Source organism: Musa acuminata, chromosome BXJ1-5, assembly GCF_036884655.1.
Source record: "Musa acuminata AAA Group cultivar baxijiao chromosome BXJ1-5, Cavendish_Baxijiao_AAA, whole genome shotgun sequence".
In the NCBI taxonomy this organism is placed as follows: Eukaryota; Viridiplantae; Streptophyta; class Magnoliopsida; order Zingiberales; family Musaceae; genus Musa; species Musa acuminata.
Window position 1 is genome coordinate 24,493,663 of NC_088331.1, and position 14,820 is coordinate 24,508,482.

At 38.8% G+C, this 14,820-nt stretch overlaps 1 pseudogene; it reads left to right on the forward strand.

Annotated features, from left to right (window-relative positions):
- Positions 1 to 5,211: 5,211 nt before the first annotated feature.
- LOC135675265 (5S ribosomal RNA) lies at positions 5,212 to 5,326 on the forward strand (annotated as a pseudogene).
- The last annotated feature ends 9,494 nt before the right edge of the window (positions 5,327 to 14,820 follow it).

The window sequence follows — 14,820 nt, forward strand, 5'->3', positions numbered from 1 at the left end:
ACAAAGGGTGTTGGTCGATTAAGACAGCATGACGGTGGTCATGGAAGTCGAAATCCGCTAAGGAGTGTGTAACAACTCACCTGCCGAATCAACTAGCCCCGAAAATGGATGGCGCTGAAGCGCGCGACCCACACCCGGCCATCGAGGCAAGCGCCAAGCCCCGATGAGTAGGAGGGCGCGGTGGTCGCCGCAAAACCCAGGGCGCGAGCCCGGGCGGAGTAGCCGTCGGTGCAGATCTTGGTGGTAGTAGCAAATATTCAAATGAGAACTTTGAAGGCCGAATAGGGGAAAGGTTCCATGTGAACGACACTTGCACATGGGTTAGCCGATCCTAAGGGACAGGGGAAGCCCGTCCGAGAGCATGTCTCCGCGCGAGCTCCGAAAGGGAATCGGGTTAAAATTCCCGAGCCAGGACGCTGTAATATCCATCACTTTTAAAAATTATTAATAAAGATTTATTTATAAATCGGAGGACCTATATGTAAATATAGAAAATTCACGGACTAAACTATTAAGTTACAAAAAAAAAAAAAAAAACCAAGAATTTCGGTTTTATCCCACCGCCTCCCACGCTAGGGCAGTGGGGCATGGGGAGAAGAAGGAGAGAAGTAGAGGGAGAAGAGAAGAAGAGGGAAAAGAAGAGAGGAAGAAGAGGGAGAAGAGAAGAAAAGAAGAAGAAGAAGAGAGGGAAGAGGGAGAGGAAAGAGAGATAGCTGCAGCAGCTAGGGCTACAGCACCTCTGTTTCGTGTAGGAGAAACAGAGGAATTCATGTGTGGGGCGTCGGGGAGGAGAAGGGAATAAGAGGAGAAGAAGAGAAGTAGAGGAAGAGAAGCAGAAGAAGAAGAAGAAGAAGAAGAAGAAGAAAAGAGGAGGTGGCTGCGGCAAGGGCTGCAGCGAGGAGCTTTGGGGCGTTGGGGAGGAGAAAGGAAGAAGAGGAGAAGAAGAAAAGAAGAAGAAGAAAGAAAAGAAGAAGAAGGGGAAAAGAAGAGAGGAGGAAGAAGAGGAAGAAGAGAAGAATAGAAGAAGAAGAAAAAGAGAGGGAAGTGGGAGAGGAGCGAGAGGTGGCAGCAGCTAGGGCTGCAGCACCTCTGTTTCCTGCAGGCGAAAACAGAGGAGACGAGGTGTGGGGTGTTGGGGAGGAGAAGAAGAAGAAGAGGAAAAAGAAGAAGAGAAAAAGAAAAAAAAGAAGGATGGCTGCGGCATGGGCTGCAGTGAGAAGGTGTGGGGTGTCGGGTAGGAGAAGGGAAGAAGAGGAGAAGAAGAAGGAGAAGAAGGAGAAGAAGTAGAAGCGGGTGAAGAGGTGACACCTCTGTTTCCTGCAGGAGGAAACAGAGGAGAGGAGGTGCTGTTCGACGGGGAGAAGAAGGGGAGGAAGGAGAAGAAGAGAAGAAGAAGAAAGGAAGGAGAAGGAAGAGGAGAAGGGGATGAAGTAGCTATGGCTGCGGTTGTGGCAGCTGCAGCTGTGGCAGGGAAAGAGGAAGAGGAAGGAAGAAGGGAAGGAGAGGAAGAAGAGAAGGGGAAGAAGGGGCTGCGGCTGCAGCGATGGCAGCTGCATTTGGAAGAGAAGAAGGAGAGGAAGATGAGCAGGGGAGGAAGAAGAGGCTGCAGCAGTGGCCGAGGCTGCGACTGCATCAGTGCAGCTGGGAAAGAAGAGAAGGAAAGGAAGAAGAAGAGAAAGGAAAAGGGAAGAAGAGAGGAAGAGGAGAAGGGGAGGCAGCTGCGGCAGTGGCAGTTGCAACTGGAAGAGAAGGAGAGGAAAATAGAGCAGGGGAGGAAGAAGAGGCTGCGGTTGTGGTGGCTGCGACCGTGGCTGCGACTGCGGCTGCGGCTGTGACGTTGGCTGCGGTAGCTGTGGCAATGGTGGTGGCTGCAGCAGCTGCTTTTGGGAAAGAGAAAGAAAGGAAAGGGAAAAAAAAAAAGGGGTTGTGGTCGTGATTACGACTGCGGTGGTGGTGGCTGCATTTGCGGCAGCTTTGTTTGGGAAAGAAAAATTAGGAACGAGAGAAGGGAGGAAGGACGTAGTGCAGTAGAAGGGGCTACGGTTATAACAACAACTACGGTCGTGGCTACGACTGTGGTAGTGGCAGTGGCGATGGCTGCAACAGTTGCGTTTGAAAAAGAAAACGAAGGAATGAGAGTAAGAGAGAGTAGGTGACTATGCCTCTATGTTCTGCATGAGCTATAGTTGTGGAGGAAAAGTAGATGGATTTAGGCTGACACCTTCTTTGGATCTTTGGATCAAAATCTTTGAAAGGCAAGTGTTCCGATCCTTCTTATTCTAAGCTTTCTAATCTTTCCTATTTCAAGTGTCCTAATCTTTTCTTACTACAATTTTATCTATACATTTGCTTTGAATATGAGGAACTTTAAATTGTTCTAGCCTTGCATTTGATATATCTCCTGTTTAGACGTAACTATTCGAATCTGTGCAACTTCTGAGATTCTGACCTTTTGATACCGAGCGGCCTATAAGTCTTTGTTGGAAACTCCGATTTATTCAAAACTGATTTCATTGGAAACTAGACTCGTAGATATTTCTTTTGATATATGGATTGAAATATTTGGAGTCCAAACACCTACCCAGTTATCTATTGAATCTGACCTTATGAATTATGCCAAACAGAGATTTTGTTCTGCGACCCTTGTTTACCAAATTATTTGTAACTCTCTCTATTGGACAGTTCAATTCATATGAAGCTTGTTTTATTTGGAAGTAGATTGAAATATCTTTCCAATGATATATTTCTGAGTAAATTGGAGCACGATTGATAGTTTGAATAATTTGTTCAATGTGCCTCTTGAATTCTACCAGAAATCGAGCTTTGGTCGATTTCGCATATTCTTGTTTCATTCCTTTGGAAATTGATTTCATCTAACCTTCTTATTTGAATTAAGCTATATGTGATTGCTTGGAATCCTTGTATACTCTTACTTTCATTTCCTTTCAAATTTGAATACATTTGTAAAGGATTATGTTTGCATCGTATTAACTCATAAAGGCACATGTACATTTCATTATTCTGCATGTGCTTCCGATATGTCCCAATTTATTATTCATAATATCCTTTTGTTCTCTGGTGTTTGTGGGATTATTTGGACCTTTGCCAGAAATGATAAAGGGTATGTGCTTAGAGCCCACGATGCTCTAGATTATGTTTGGTGGTCATTCGAAAATGGATATACCATATTATGTTTGGAATCCCACTTTACCATCTATCTATTTGATATAAAATTCAGAGCCGACCTAGCACTTGGGCAGGGTGAGAGGGCTCGAGTAGGAAAGGGCTACCCATGGATGGAGTCGAGAACTCATCATGGCGTGGAGCCACCATTGAGTTAAACCTCACATGCACTATGCTAGGGTACGACGTCTGAGCTTCTGTTTCGTATTTTGTATTGATATGCTCCAAAATGTTTCCTATGCCATTGATATACTTCAAAATGCTTCACATACCATTGATATGTTCCGAAATGTTCCATTTATCATTGATATGATCCGAAACATTTTATACTCTATTGGTATGCTCCAATTACTCTGTGCTCCATTTGCTATAAACTGATATGTTCTGAAATGTCCTATTTGCCATTGATATGCTCCGGCACATGTCGTACGCTATTGATATACTCCAATTATTCTATGCTCCATTTGCTATGAACTGATATGTTCTGAAATGTCCTATTTGCAATTGATATACTCCGGAACCTCTCGTACGCTGTTGATATTCCAATTACTCTATGCTTCATTTGTTATGAACCAAATATGTTATGAATGAAATGACATTTGTGATTCTGTATCTAATGAGATGATATCCTTGAATCTCTTGGATTCTGTCTTGTATTGTGATATCTTGTTTGTTTGAAACTGTCCTTTCTCGTGCTAGATATGCTTTGTCACTTGCTGAGCTATTTTTAGCTCACTCCGTTGTTATATAAAATCTTTCAGGTCAGCTTGTCACTCTTTGAGATGTTTGAATTGGGTTGAGGCAGTGGATAGCTATTCATAATTATGGGCAAGTCTTGTTGGTTATTATGTTATTGTTGTATAAGCATATTTTGTATGTAATGAAATGTTGTCGATGAATCAAAATGGATATACTGTGTAAAAGTGTTAGAAGATCTCTCTTATTTGGAATTTCGTAATGTTAAGTCTAGTTTACGATGATATGAACTTATGGTAAATGGTTGGAGTTATGATTGTATAAATTATTTAGCTTGTGGATTTATAAATGTTGTTCATGTTTGTCAAGTTGGCTTGGGTTGCCATAAATGTGAATTATCGAGTGATGTGATATATGATTATAAACTGCACAGGTTTTATAAATGTGAATTTGATAGAATGTTTTTCAGTGTCCTCAAATTTTAGTTTGGATCCTAGATTAGTTTGTGATGAAAATTTTTAATATTATCGATATTTTTGAGGGGCGTGACAGAGGTGGTATCAGAGCATAATTTGAGGATCACTGAAATATTTGATATGTTGGCGTGCAAAATATATTGAGGTCTAGTGAACTATAGTGATCGGTGAAAATTTTCTTTGATGCATTTTAGGAGTCTAGGATGACGAGGACATTTAGTCCTCCTACTTCATATGGTTTTGTTTTTTTGGTAAGTAAAAGTAAAATTCATTATGTGTAAAGTTTCTACAAATAGCTTTATCTATACAAGTCATAGACAAAGCCAAGTAACTCATAGAGTGCTAATGCGATAGTTATGACTACACATGCTGTAGACTATAACTATCTGTGGGTACATTATTTGGCATCATTCCCAAGATCTTTAGCTAATAGCAAAATTAAATTTGATAAAAATATCTTTTTCTCTTCGGGTGAAGTGCTCGGTTTTGAGTTCATGCTCCATACAGGATCTTGAGTCTCTAATAATCTCTTTCAAGAGCTGAGCATTGTTTGTGTGTTGACATTCAAAGATTCTATTACATCTCTCCTTCCACATCCACCAAATAGCACATCTGAAAATAACCTTTGCCAGTTGTGTAAGAGGCCCTTTTCTTGAGAAACATTGCATAAGGTCGCCTAGTTCTTGGTGCAAGTTTGGTTGTGGCAGTCTATTGAGTTCAAATCGCTGGAGAATCTCCTTCCATATCCATTTTGTATAATCACAAGCAAAATAGAGGTGGTCAACAGTTTCTTCTTGTTGCAAACAAAGGGAGTATCGGTTAACATGATAGATACCTCTTCTTTTCATATTGGTATGAGTGCGATCATACCAGCACTAAAGCACCGGATCCCATCAGAACTCCGAAGTTAAGCGTGCTTGGTCGAGAGTAGTACTAGGATGGGTGAATTTCGGAATGTTAAGTCTAATTTATGACGATATGAACTTGTGGTGAATAGTTGGAGTTCTGATTTTATAATTTATTTTGCTTGTGAATTTATAAATGTTGTTCATATTTGTCAAGTTGGCTTGGGTTGCCATAAATGTGAATTATCGAGTGATGTGATATTTGATTTTAAAATGCATAGGTTTTATGGATGTGAATTTGATTGAATGTTTTTCAGTGTCCTCAAACGTTAGTTTGGATCCTGGATTGATTTGTGTGAAATTTTAAATATTGTCGATATTTTGAGGGGCGTGACAAATATGTTCGTACTAATTCTCTTGAATGGATAATAATGTGTTTTGTGTCCATGTTTGCAACAAAAATTACATTTGCTTTGGTGTCGAACATGTAAGAAGGGGCCTTTTATGAAGGTGGTTGGATTTTGGTGAGGACTTCACACAAATCCGATTCCACTTCTTTTGGGAACGTGACCCTTGTTTGTAAGGATCATGTTCAGGGACTTGCTACCAACCTCGAATTTCTTCAAGGTGTCCTTAAGTAGCAAGTTTTCCTTTTGGAGAGTTTCTAGATCATGGCATTTTATGCATGAACCTAAACTATTATGATATTCAGTTTTTAACTTATCAAAATTACAAGTAAGACTATCATGCTCCTTTTTTAGCAATTTATATTTTCTACTAATAATCTTGCATTCATCAAATAAGTCATGGAAGGCATTTAATAATTCATCAAATGATAAATCTGCATCTATTAAATTAGTTACCTCCTCTCCGATGGCCATTAAGGCGTAATGAGCAACTTGCTCGGTGTTGGACTCCTCTTCTTCGGACGCGCTCGAGTCATCCCACGTTGCTTTGAGCGCCTTCTTCTTTGATGTTCTCTTTTTAACTTGGGGACAATCACTTTTGTAGTGTCCCGGCTTTTTGCACTCGTAGCAAATAATTTGGTCCTTCTTGGGTTCAAATTTATTTTTTATTTCATTCTTAAATTTGTTTCGTTTAATGAATTTTTTAAATTTTCTTGTTAGAAGTGCCAAGTCATCATCACAGTCCTTATCACTTGAGTTTTCTCTCAAGTGGTCTTCTAAAGTTCTGAGTGCCATATCCTTCCTGTTCTTTGGAAGGATGTCTTCTTGCTCTTCATGAGCTTTGCAAGTCATCTCGTAGGTCATTAATGACCCGATTAGTTCTTCAAGAGGGAAGTTGTTTAGATCTTTCGCCTCTTGAATAGCAGTGACTTTAGGATCCCAACTCTTAGGAAGAGATCTTAGAATCTTTTTTACGAGCTCAAAATCCGAAAAACTTTTTCGGAGTCCTTTTAGACCGTTGACGACATCCGTGAAATGGGTAAACATGTCGCCAATAGTCTCACTCGGTTTCATCTTGAAAAGTTCGAAAAAATGTAACAAAAGATTGATTTTTGACTCTTTCACTCTACTTGTGCCTTCGTGAGTCACTTCGAGTGTGTGCCAAATATCAAATGCAGTTTCACAAACCGAAACATGGTTGAACTCATTTTTATCAAGTGCACAAAATAAGGCATTCATAGCCTTTGCATTAAGAGTGAAAGCCTTCTTCTCCAATTCATTCCAATCGATCATTGGAAGAGAAGACTTCGAAAATCCATTTTCGACAAGATTCCAAAGTTCAAAATCCATAGAAATAAGAAAGATCCTCATTCGGGTCTTTCAATAGTGTAGTCCGTCCCATTAAACATGAGTGGACGTGTAATAGAATGGCCCTCTTGGTTTCCGGCGTATGCCATCTCTCTTGGGTTTTAATCCGTTTGAGAGTTAACCCTGCTCTGATACCAATTGTTAGGATCAAGAGCACTAAGAGGGGGGGGGGGGGTGAATTAGTGCAGCGGAAAACCTTCTACGATTAAAAAACTGCGTTCGTTCGATAAAAGTGATTTCGGTAAGAAAGCTGATTCGTAAATCACTTTAACTTTTGATTAAGCGAGATGCAGCAAAGATATAAATGCAGTTTGCAGTTATGGTTCAAATCAGATAGTAGGCGCAAACTGAAATATGATATTCGTACGAAAAAACTGATTTACGTCTAAATGCTGATTCGTAAATCACTTGATTAAGCAAGATGCAGTTAAAGCAAGGTTATAAAGGCAGTTTGCGATTATGATAGAAATCAAAACGAAAACGCAAACTGAAATATGATGATCGTACGATAAAATTGATTTACGTCTAAACGTCGATTCGGAAAGTGCAAAGCTTGAAACCCGATCTTATATGCGCAGAAAGCAGTAAGCTTTTGAGGAGGTTTGCAGTAAAGATAATATGCTCAAAGTAAATGCAAACCGAGATTTAGAGTGGTTCGATCAATCTTGACCTACTCCACTTTTGGCTTCCTCCACCGACGAGGTCACCGACGTCAACTAGAGGCCTTCCTTCAATAGGCGAAGGCCAACCACCCTTTTACAATTTCACTCCTTCAATAGGCGAAGGCCAACTAGAGGCCTTCCTACATAATTTTCTCTCCTCTCTTTAAAAATCAAAACTTAGAAGAAAAGAGGGAGAAGAACTTTTGGCCTTTACAACAATTTTGAGCTCTAAGAATCACAGAATAAGATCAGGATTTCGGTGTGTTTTCAGTGCCCTTTCAGTGCTGAAAGGGTGGGGTATTTATAGGCCCCAACCCAGTTTGAATTTGGAGCTCAAAATTGTCAATTCCCGAAATTTCGGAATCTCGCGGTTGCACCGCCTGACTGAGGCGGTTGCACCGCCTGGTAGAGCTCGAAGACTGAGCCTCTGGGCGGTTCCACCTCTTGTTAGGGGTGGTTGCACCTCCTGCCATAGCTCGAAGACCGAGCTCAAGCGGTGCCACCGCCTGATTGAGGCGGTTGCACCGCTCAGCCAGAGCTCGGAGACCGAGCCCAAGCGTTGCCACCTCTTGGCTGGGGCGATTACACTGCCCAGTCTCGCTTGGAGACTAAGCCAAGGCGGTGCCACCGCTTGTCAGTGGTGGTGCCACCGCTTGTCAGTGGCGGTGCCACCGCCTGTCAGTGTGTAACACTGATAGTGTACTGGCAGAGCCACCGCTTGTCACCGCTTGTCTTTGGTTCCCGATCTGGCAGTGCCACCGCTTGTCAGTGGCGGTGCCACCACCTGTCAGTGTCTAACAGTGATAGAGTACTGGCGGAGCCACTGCCCAGCCAGGCGGTGCCACCGCCTACACTATTTCAGCTCATTGGTTGGGCTCCAAACTTGGCCCAAACCAGTCCGAACTCAGGCCCAATTAGCCCCTACTTGGGTTATAAGATTAACACCTAATCCTAACCCTAATTAATGTGCTAATTACAAATTTAAAGACATTTCCTAAGCTATTACAAAGTTCGAAAGTCAAGACTTTTTTCGGTGAGCTTCCGGCGAACTTCCGGCGGTCTTCCGATGAACTCTCGGAAACCATTTTGCGGACTCCCGGCAAGCTCCTAGACTTCACGATTTGATCTTGGCGAGTTCTAACGAGCTTCTTTGGCAAGCTCCGATCTTTCTCGGCGAGCTCAGCGAACTTCCAACGAACCTTCCGGTGAGCTTCCGAAAAACCCTTCGGCAAGCTCCCTACTCATTCTCGGCTAGTTCCAACAGCATTCCCGACGAACCTTCGGACGTTCGTCGAACTCTTGAACTCACAACAAATCCGTCGTGCTTGACTCCGACAATTTGTTTCTCTTTATGTCTTCATCATTATCGTAGTTAATCCTGCACACACAAGCCAAAACTCTACTCCGATCTAGACAATTATTACAACGCGAATTGACATTCTATTGCCCGACACGTCATTGGTTGGCACTTCATCCGATTCTTCAGCGCATCGTCCTCTCTTGCGGCTTGTTGCCCAATCGACGATTGACCTCCGCAACCCCGATATCCTTGGCGCAATTCCGCTCTTGGCCCAATGCCTGACGTCCGAAGCCTTCTGCCATCCAATATCCTAACGTGATCTCCTCCAACGCAACGTCAATTCCTCCTGCGTTAACTGTCTAATCCTGATCGAGTAGACCTGCATCACTCAAAACATAGATTAAATCATAAACACATATCAAGTGGTTTCATCATCAAAATACAAGATTCAACAATCTCCCCCTTTTTGATGATGACAACCACTTGATGACGGAGTTAACCTTAACTCCTGGAGTTTAAACAAACTCACCCTATCAATATGGCTTATTGATAGAAACTCTTGGTTTCAAGAATACAAGCAAAATGTCATCATAAACTTATGCATAACATGTCATGTCATCATACTTCTCCCCCTTTGTCATCAACAAAAAGGAGAAGTTCCTACTCTTATGTGTTTAGAGATAAAATGTTCCATACATTGCATGAAAAACATAGTATCAAATTTTATCGTCATGCAATCTAGCAATTAAAAATGTGTAGGTTTAGCATGTTTACTTTTCTTGAGATAACAACTAATTGCTTCTCTTTAGACTACAAGCTAGCAATTTTCATGATATGCAAGTTGCAAGCTAGCAAATTTTTGCTTCCTTTCCAATGTTTGAGCTAGCAATTTTGCTTCCGTAAAAAGTTAGCATGTTTTGTATTTTGAGATAGGCAAGATAGCACATTTGCTTTTTTTTGAGATAGTGATCTTAGCAAATTTTACATCATGCAAGATAGCAAATTTTTGTGATGTTCAAGATAGTAAGTTCTTTCTTCTCATTTGAGAAGTGCTATTTTCACTTCCTTTACAAAGTGCAAGCTAGCAAAGTGTTTGAAAATGTGATCAAGTTTTGCAACATACAAGCTAGCAAAAATTTCGAAAGCAAATACAAGATAGCTTTCTTTTTTAAGTGTGTAAGCTATCGATTCTTGCTTCCTATTATAATGTGCAGGTTGCAAGTCTTGCATCTTGAGATAGGCAAGATAGTGATGTTCAAGAAGACAACTTTTGCTTTTTGAAATAAGCAAGTTAGCAATCTTTGCTACTTAAGATAGGCAAGCTAGCAATCAAGTTTTTGCATCTTCTTGACTTGTGCAAGCTAGCTATCTCCCCATTTGTCATTGTCAAAAAGAAGAGAAGACCCTTTACATCAATTATGACAAAGGTAATTATCAATCTTATTTGTGCATCATCATATTTTCAAATTAGAATATACACATTTTCAAAAACCTTATATTCATTCATACACGATATTGAATAAATCGATCAACATTATGAGGATATCATACATGATACTAAATTTTTTTAACTATTTATCAACATTTTGATCATGATACCAAACATTCATCATTTAGAGTATTCATGATACAAAACATTAAATCAATATTTATAATACATCATTTTAGCAACAACTCATAGTATTTTAAATCATGATTTACATCATATGTAATACATCACATCATAATTAGAAAGCACAAGTATTGCATACATCATTGCAAATCATAAATGTTTCATATCATGATGGTATCATTTTGTCAAATTATATCCTATCATGCATGATCAAAACTTCTCCCCATTTGTATTTCATGCATAATTTCACTTCATCGCATTAGGAGTATCAAGAGGAATTAATTGGGTGATAAGATAAATATTTTACGAATACATGGAATTGTATAAAAAATCATATCATAAGTGTTTTATACATTCATATCATCACATGAAGGAATATAAACAACAATTAGTGATGAGATATTACTTCATGAATACAATAAAATTCATATATCATATCATAGTTTATTAGAATTAGTCTTCTTTTTGGTGAATAGCAAAAAGAATAGTAGGAGAGCAAGATCTCAGTTCATGCACATCAAATATTCAATCGTCAAAATCATGATTCATCTAGAAAATTCTCCTCTTTATATTCAAAGAGAGAATCATGATGAACATTCTTGGTTTACATAAAGTTTCAAAACATAATTATCAAGATCATGAATACTAAAAGACTATAAAACATTTTGACAAATCTCCTTTTAAATAGAAAACAATCTTGATTCATAAAGGATTTCATGTCATGAATTTTAAGAGATCAAGATCGTGATTTCGATAAAAATTTCTTCAAATTTAAATCATCAAAATCATTATCAAAATCCATGAGATTCACAAAGATGATACAAATGGATTCATCAAAATCAATAAGATTGAGCAAAATAATTTTCAAGAATGTTTTCCTCTTTTCGTTTGTTTCAAAACATATGATTTTGTTTCATTTATGCCAAATAAAACATGTATCATATTTAAAACCAAAAGAGTAAGATTTATTTCAACAAAGATCAATAAGGTACTTTCATTGGGGTAAAAATAAATAATTCATAAATCGCAAGATTCATCATGCATAATTTCAAAATTTATTAAGCATGATCGATGTGCAAGACAATAAAACATGGTTTCAAAATATTTAATATGTTTATTACATAATTTCATCATTATGCATTATTATATATAACTTTACAATGTCATGCATAAAATAATCAAATAATACTATTAAAATATTAATATTTTTATTACAACTTTATGCATCATTAAGTATACAATTGTCAAGAATGACACTTCACTATTTCATATAAGCATGCCTATTTCATTTATATCAAATCAAAACATAATCATTTTTCTTAAAGCCACTTTTATGTCAAATCAAAAAATGCATCATTAAGCATGATCATTATGCATTACTTTAAATCAAACATGATTTTATTTAATTTCAAAATATTTATCATGATAGAGCATATAAGCCAAAGAAACTATTAAACATAAAGCATATTCATCAATGATGGTTTCATTGAGTATAAAGTATTTTCAACCAAAATCATTTGTTATTTGTTGCATTCATACATTTTTCATTTTAGGTGAATCTATCTTTTCATTCTTAGTTTGCATACAAAAGCCGTGCATCATTTTCGAAAGTAACTTTCATCATGGTATAAATCAATAATCCATAAATTGTAAAAGATCAGTATGGAAATCATCAATAATCAATAAACTATAAATTACCCAAAACTCATCATCATCATGCATAGCTTCAAAAAATAAATTTATTAGGCATGATATCATATTTCATAAGGTATTTTTAATAAAAATCATTTTGTTTATCATAAACATAAAATTTTCATGATTATTTTCAAAATTACTAGAATAATAAGCATGATTTCTAATTTTTTTTATTTTCATGTAATTTTTAAGAAAATTAATCTTAAACTAAATTAAAAATAACTCATGAAAAGTATTATGTAATTTCAAAATAATTCAAGAGAGTTGAGTTACTTACCTTGTAGTCGAAGCTCGTCAAAGCCCAATTCGCCGTTTTTGATTCATCCTTGGTTGCCTTCCTCTTCTTTGGCCTCTTCCTCCGTTTAAGTTCGTTGTTTATTTTAGATTTTTATTTAATAAACTTATTAAGATTTAGTGTTCGAAGTTCAAGTTCATCATTGTCCTCACCACTTAAGTAATTGCTCAAGTGGTATTCATTTGTCTAGAGTTCCAAATCCTTCCTGTTCTTTGGAAGGTGATTTTGTTTATCAAGTTCATCATGTGCATTGTGCACCATTTGATATATCATCAACGAAGCAATTAGTTCTTCAATGGAAAATATTTAAATCTTTTGCTTCTTGTATTGCGGTTATTTTAGGATCCCACCTTTTTGGAAGGGATCTTAAGATCTTGCTTACGAGATCAAAATTTGAAAAAGATTTATCAAGAACTCTTAGATTATTGACGACATCCGTGAAACGGGTGTACATGTCGCCTATAGTCTCACTTGGTTGCATTTGAAAAAGCTCAAAATCATGCAATAAAATGTTAAATTTCGAGTCTTTGACTCTACTAGTTCCCTCGTGCATGATTTCAAGTGTTCGCTAAATATCAAAACCATTTCGCACGTAGAAATCCGATTGAAATCATTTTTGTCCAAAGCGCAAAATAAGGCATTCATAGCATTTGCATTTAAAGAAAAATATCTCTTCTCCAAGTCTAACCATTCGTTCATCGGTTTAGAGGGAAGTTGAAAACCGTTTTCAACAATATTCCAACAATCCAAATTCATAGAAATCAAGAAAACTCTCATTCGAGTTTTCCAATAAGTGTAGTCCAATCCGTTAAACAACGGTGGATGAACAACCGATAAGCCCTCTTGAAAGCCATGAAGAGCCATTTCTCATATGTAAATCCGAAATGAGAAATACCGGGCTTTGATACCAATTGTTAGGATCGGAGCCGCACTAAGAGGGGGGGTGAATTAGTGCAGCGGATTAAAACTTCAGTTTTGGAAAAATCTTTTGATACGATAAAAACCGAACTTGAAAAGCTTAACTTGAATGCGTGTTTGTAAAGGTATGCAGCAAAGGTAACGAGGAAATAAAGCACGTAAGAAGGAATTATTAGGATCAAGAGCACTAAGAGGGGGGGGGGGTGAATTAGTGCAGTAGAAAACTTTCTGCGATTAAAACGAAACTGCGTTCGAACGATAAAAATGATTTCTGTGTGAAAGCCGATTCTAAGCAAGATGATGTTAAAGTCAATCTATGAAGGCAGTTTGCAGCTATGATGAAAACCAAAATATAGGCGCAAACTGAAATACGACTTTCGTACGAAGAAACTGATTTACGTCTAAATGCTGATTTGTAAATCACTTGATTAGGCAAGATGCAGTTTAATCAAGAGTATAAAGGCAGTTTGCAATTATGGTAGAGCTCAAAACATAAACGCAATCTGAAATATGATGATTGTACGAAAAAGCAGATTTACGTCTAAACGCTGATTTGGAAAGTGAAAGGCTTGAAACCCGATCGTATATACACAGAAAGCAGTAAGCTTCAGAGGAGGTTTGCAGTAAAGATAATATGCTCAAAGTAAATACAAACCGAGATTTAGAGTGGTTCGGTCAATCTTGACCTACTCCACTTTTGGCTTCCTCCACTAACGAGGTCACCGACGTCAACTCTCTCCTTCCTTCAATAGGCGAAGGCCAACCACCCTTTTACAGTTTCACTCCTTCTGACGGGCTTAGGAGACAACCCTTACAGAAATTTTCTCTCCTCTCTTTACAACTCAGAACTTGGAAGAACAGAGGGAGAAGACCTTTTGGCCTTTACAACAATTTTGAGCTCTAAGAATCACAGAAAGGATCAAGATTTCGGTGTTAAATTGCTGCCTTTCAGTGCTGAATGGGTGGGGTATTTATAAGCCCCAACCCAATTCAAATTTGGAGCTCAAAACTGTCAATTCCCGGAATTCCGGGATCAGGCGGTTGCACCTCTTGACTGGAGCGGTTGCACCTCTTGGCAGAGCTCGAAGATTGAGCCTCTGGGTGGTGCTACCTCTTGTCAGGGGTGGTTGCACCTCCTGACAGAGCTCGAAGACCGAGCTCAGGTGGTTGCACCTCCTGACTGAGGCGGTTGCACCGCCTGGCAGAGCTCGAAGACTGAGCTCAGGCGGTGCCACCTCTTGTCAGGGGAGGTTGCACCGCCTAGTCTCGCTCGGAGACTGAGCCCCAAGCGGTGCGTCAATCGCTTCTTCCGGCAAGCTTCCGGCGAACTTCCGTCGATCATCCGATGAACCCTCGGTGATGC